Raw genomic sequence first — 5,660 nt, forward strand, 5'->3', positions numbered from 1 at the left:
TTGCGGAGACTTGCACATGGCTGGATTAATAAAAGGCTCTGGGCCACAACTCATTGTGAAGGCCGCTTGGGATCTCTTTTGAGATTGTAATCTGCCACCAGCTTTTCAGCTTTCGTGATATAGGTTAGCAACACAGGGCCCTGTGATTCGACAAAAGCCCAATTACTTTCTCTCTTTCTGACATAGTTTTCCTCCTGGTCAGAGGCCAAGAACATCCTTCCATCTGATATGTGGTGTGGTTGCCAGGTAATTTTTATTAAAAGTTTGAGGGTTTTTTTCCCCCTCCTGTTACACACCGTGCAGACGTTCCATCCTGCTGGTCTGACAGTGTGTACTGTCCCCTCACACTCCCTTCTCGTGTTCCTGGGAAGGGACAATACCTCACAACATGAAAAGACCATTAACAGAGTGTCCCACTGTGTCAGCGGGGAGTTTGAGGGGAAAAGACAACGCTCCTTGACATGGTCTTGCTTCCTGGGCCTGTGGAGTAAGTGCTCCTGAGTCTCTCAGAGGCCTCTCAGGACGATTGGGTTCACGATCATTTCTGTCTGAGTTGGCATCCTTCTAAAACTCGTTCTGTTTTAGCTGCAGCCTCATGTTTACGTGCACCCTGGTCTCCAAGGCACGGAGACGAAAGCCTGGGAGGCCTTTGCGCCACTGCACCCAGAAGTAATTTAGGATTGCTCTCCCACGCAGGTCCCTGGCCCCGCTTCAGCGACGAAAATGGTTACACGAGATGAGACCTACACACATCCACGTTATCAGGAGGTGCTTGAACCTAGAATATGGTCTCAGCTGCATTCTCCCAGTCTCTCCCATTTTACAAACACTGTCTGTGCCTTCAAACAGAGAGAGGCTTGTCTTGTACCAGAAACTGTGGGGGTTTGGTTTTTAAGCATTGTTTTCCAAATAAAACCAAGGCACACCGGAACAGGTGTTCTCTCTGTGAATTACTTAATTAAAACAGCTCCCTGAAGGCTGTTGAAATGCCAGAGAAGGAGACTGAAGCATAGAAATGCACTTTTGAGTAACTCTTTCATTAAAGTGGGAGGAAACACAATCTGGCCTACCCTACCTTAGGAGACTGCATTAAAAAATCGCCAGCAGTCCTGGGTGGTATAGCTCAGTGGATTGAGCGCGGGCCTGCGAACCACATGATCGAGGTTCAATTCCCAGTCAGGGCACATGCCTGGGTTGCAAGCCAGTTCCCAGCAGGGAACTCACGAGAGGCAACCATACATTGATATTTCTCTCCTTCTCTCCTTCCCTTCCTCTCTAAAGGTAAATAAATAAAATCTTTAAAAAATATATCAGCAAAGAATGATGCCCTGTAATAAAGCAGTTTCCGCAGTGTGGGATACAGACCACTCACAGAGTGGGCAGGAGGGCGTCTTGGGGAATGTGTGAAAAATTCAGGGTCTTGGCTCCACCCCTGACCTACTGACCTCTCTAAGAGTGGAGCCTGGAATTTGCATCCTAACACTCACCAGTCCAGATAATTGCTATGTACAACCAAAGTTGAGAGCCATCATAGGGTTTAATGATCTTCTTTGGGGGTGGGAGTGGTCTGAATGCGGTATTGTCTTCTCAAAGCTCCATGTGTCAGGATATTGGTTAATGTCTGCCTTGTCCATTAAACTGTTAGGTCTGTGAAGACAGGGACCAGTGAGTTCATTCCATGTCCCCAGGGCCCAGCTCTGGTCCTGGCCACTTCATACCTACTGTACCAGAAACTTGGGGCTCAGGTCCATGCATTTTTATTTTAACAAGACTTGCAGGCAAGCTTGATGCACATAAGAATAAAAATTTTTAGAGAAGCTATTTGCTTCTTAAGAGTAGCAACCTACTGCCCTTACTTTTTCCCTCTCCGCTCCACATGGGGCATCCTTCAGCCTATACGCTACCATATATCTTCTAAGATCAGGGTATATTACTTTCTAGGTGTGGTTTCAAGAGAAGTAAAAACTATCCCCATTTCACAGCAGAGGAGAGTGAGTCTCAGGGGATGCGACTTGTGTGAGGACCTGTAGCTGATCAAGGACAGATCTGGGGTTCCATTCTCTGAGATCTCTCAGCTACGAGGGCCACTTTCTTCCTTGTTCTTCCACTGATTCCCAGGCCTGCTTTCATGTTACTGGGCTGCACCAGGAGTGTCCTGAGAGTTTTATCAGTGCATCACCAATAGCATCATCCTGAGTACTTCTGGTCTGTTTGACCCTGTGACCCAAGTAGTTCCCTGAACACGTACCATCCAGAAGTGGTTTGGTGAGATTCACTGGGACTTACAGGCTGCAGACACAGCCTGATTGTGGTGGGACTGTCTCCCCTTGCACCCACCAAACAGTCCTTAAATACCATGTGTTTTCTTTATTACATTCCAGGAACCAAAATAAATCATATTTCACAAAATGGAGGAAATCAAAGGAAGCCTAACAGAAGAATATTCATTGGGAATAAATAAATATTTACTCTGGAGGCAGATCTGTGCTTTGAAAAAAAAAAACAACAGAGTCCTGGGGAATGTTGTCCTTAGTTGGCCCAAAGCAAAGTAGGCAATATCTATCTATCTATCATTCATTCATTCATTCATTTATTCATTCATTCATTCATTCTCTATGCCCATTTGGAACTCATGTTGCACAGATCTGAACAAAAAAGAAGCCATTCAAATATGGCAAGAAGAATGCCATGGCAAGCCAAGGGGAAATGGAAACACATAAGAGGGTAAGCCAATCAGATCTGGGAGTTAAGGAAGGCTTCCTGGAGGTTTACTACCAACCATAGTAAAACAGTCATAACAACATGCTGTAATAGAAATTACGTGAACGTGACATTGTGGAGTAAAACAAGGGTTACTTGAACACACACTCTGACAGGGACCACAACAGTTGATGCGATAGCCTAGGCGGCTACTGACAACCTGGACGAAGGGACGATTCACGTCCTGGAAGGGACAGAGCAGGATGGGGTGAGATTTTATCTCACTGCTCAGAGTGGCACAGGATTTAAAACTCATGAATTTGTGCTAGAATTTTCCATTTATTATTGGACCACAGTTAACTATGGGTAACTGAAACCATGGATAGCAAAACTGTGGATAAGAGGGTTTTCTTTTGCCTGAATATGTCTAGGAATCAACACTGGTTTTCAGGGCATTGGGCCTAGGAATTCTGAAGTTTGGTTTTCTATCTCATATGTGATTCCAGATATCCCACTTGGGGGTGAACACGTTGGTCACTGTTGTATTCACTCATGGAAAAATGTGTTTCTATTTAGGCAGAGAGATCTTTAACTCTGGTGGCTCCAATGATGACGGCAGGTGAAAGGCACTGCCCTGTGAGCTGGGAATGCTGTTGTGCTTTATTACAGACAAGAGGTAAAAATAAATCTTTCTGTAATGCCACAGGAGGGCTTGTAGCTCATACGTGCTGTGGAATAGCCCTCTTGTTTTAGTGTGAAAGGTACTCAACCGGATGCTTGAAATATTAACAGTTTATCTTCAAATCTACTTAGGAATCACAAATCATGTTGGTAAATAGTCATGGTTCATATTCATTGGCTTCCTAGGAAAGTATGAAGAGTAGGAAAAACACCCTTATGGGGTCAGAGCTTGGGGTGTGTTGAAAGGTAAGATTGAATATCAGCGGCTGTGGGTAAGTGTGGGTTTCCATTTGTGGAGCTTGGTTGCAAAGTAACTCAAGCACTTTGGAATGATGAATGATGATGGGAAAAGGTGAAGCCAACATTCTGGCTCCGATCCACGCACACACAGGCTGGGGTCCTGGAGAACTGATGGCAATGGGCTTGTGTGTGATACCTTGCCTTGTACTTGGTAGAGCATGTTAGAATTTACCAATCACTTTCACACATGTTTTGCTACCTGATTCTGTGAGATGGATTATTGTCCTCATTTCCTGAATTTCTAGCTTTTTCATTTGGAGGAGTACAAATCATAATCAGGTAAAGAGAGAAATAACACAACTTCACACAATAATACTCACTCTGAAAAGATAAATAGAACAGTGCTGAGATGGTGACTTGGAGATAATAAACTACCGTATTTTTAGGACTATAAGAGGCACCTAGGTGTTAGAGGAGGAAAATAGGAAAAAAATGTTTGAAGCAAAATTTTGAGATTAAGGAACTGATGTTCTTTGACTTGCCCATGTTTATAAGACTAACAACTCAAAAAAATAGGATCTGAATGCCAGATTCATTGACTTCTGGTCCATGATCCTTTCAAATACATCTTATTATTCAGGATTCAGATTAATATACCGCTTCCTCTAGCAGGTTTTTCTACCTGAGTCTAGATTAGGTACACATGCTCTATGAAGCCTAGCTCTCATCACATTGATATTAATAACTGCTTCCTTGATTTTATTTTCCACTGGACTCTGAGCCCCATGAGAGGAGGGACTTGTTTCCCATGGGAACATCAACCTGTGGGCCGTGGAGCACAGTAAATACTCTACAAGTCTTCGCAAGGTGAAGTGAATTCTGACACTGATTTTGCCGAGGCAGGGAGGACAGTAGTGGGGCTGACTTACAGACTGACAGACTCCAAATCTGTTTAGAATGGCTGTTTTCAAGAAAGAGCAGGTTCCTGGTGCCGCTCTCTTGAAAACCTCGTTGCAGATGTACCACAGAGAACTCAGAAATTCTTGCTCACAAAGACCGTGGTTCCCCTTGGGAAGGGTTCTTCCTCATTCTCCCCTGAAGGATATTTCTGTCCAGTTGCTAATTCAAGCTGGTGAAGGAATAGGAAATCCTAAAAGTCCTCTGGCTACATGGAACCTTTGCTGTCACTCCCTCCCCAAGGCCCACAAGCCTGCAGAAGAGGGACGTGCAGGTTTGACCCCCCAGGGAAGCTGTGTCTGTCCTCCAAACCATCCATCCTGTGCCAGGCAAAGAATTATGATGCCGAGTTGGGCAGGGCGGTCCGATGACGTCTCACCGTCCCAAAGGTAAAAGCAGCAAACATTAAGTGAAGCTAAATAATGAAAAAGTCCATTTAAAACCCATAACCTGTGTGATTCAACATTGGAAGTGGGACTGAGGACCTCACCCCTCTTTGGAAATTTGCAAATTCTACCCCATTTCTGTGAGATTCTCCAATGTGGCCGGGCCCACCAGAGTTGGCTGGACTCCTGGGTGCAATGCAGAGTCCATCTGTTCAGTCACGCTGTCTGGCGTGGACTTGGAGAATGAGTTGTGTGCTCGGGACTGGTTCCAGTTAAATGTGAATTTCCTAAATGTATTGAAATGTGGCAATGGGTCCTGAATTCAATGACCCCTAAAAGGTTGGGATTCCCACCGTGGCCCTCTGCAGCGTTTTCAGCCCATACAGTAAGTTTTCAGCCCACCAGTAGGTTAGAACGATGTAGAGATACCTTCTGCTGTGGGGCGTATACATCTAGTTCAGCAAAATGCCTGACTCAGAGTAGGTATTTAATAACTATTAGTTTGATAATAGTAGTAGTTGTTTCTAGTATTTCTATGCAACGGGGGACATTCTAAGTACTTTTATTTCTTTTCTTTCTTTTTCTCCCTTTTTTTCTTCCCACATTCATCAAGTCCCTTGTACATCTCAGGTACCTGTCTAAGAGTTCAGGCTACACTAGTGAACAAGGGGCCTTATGCACCCTAAATTTTATTGG

The sequence above is a fragment of the Sturnira hondurensis genome, unplaced genomic scaffold (genome assembly GCF_014824575.4).
Source record: "Sturnira hondurensis isolate 20B ecotype Veracruz unplaced genomic scaffold, ASM1482457v3 Scaffold0000022, whole genome shotgun sequence".
Taxonomy (NCBI): Eukaryota; Metazoa; Chordata; class Mammalia; order Chiroptera; family Phyllostomidae; genus Sturnira; species Sturnira hondurensis.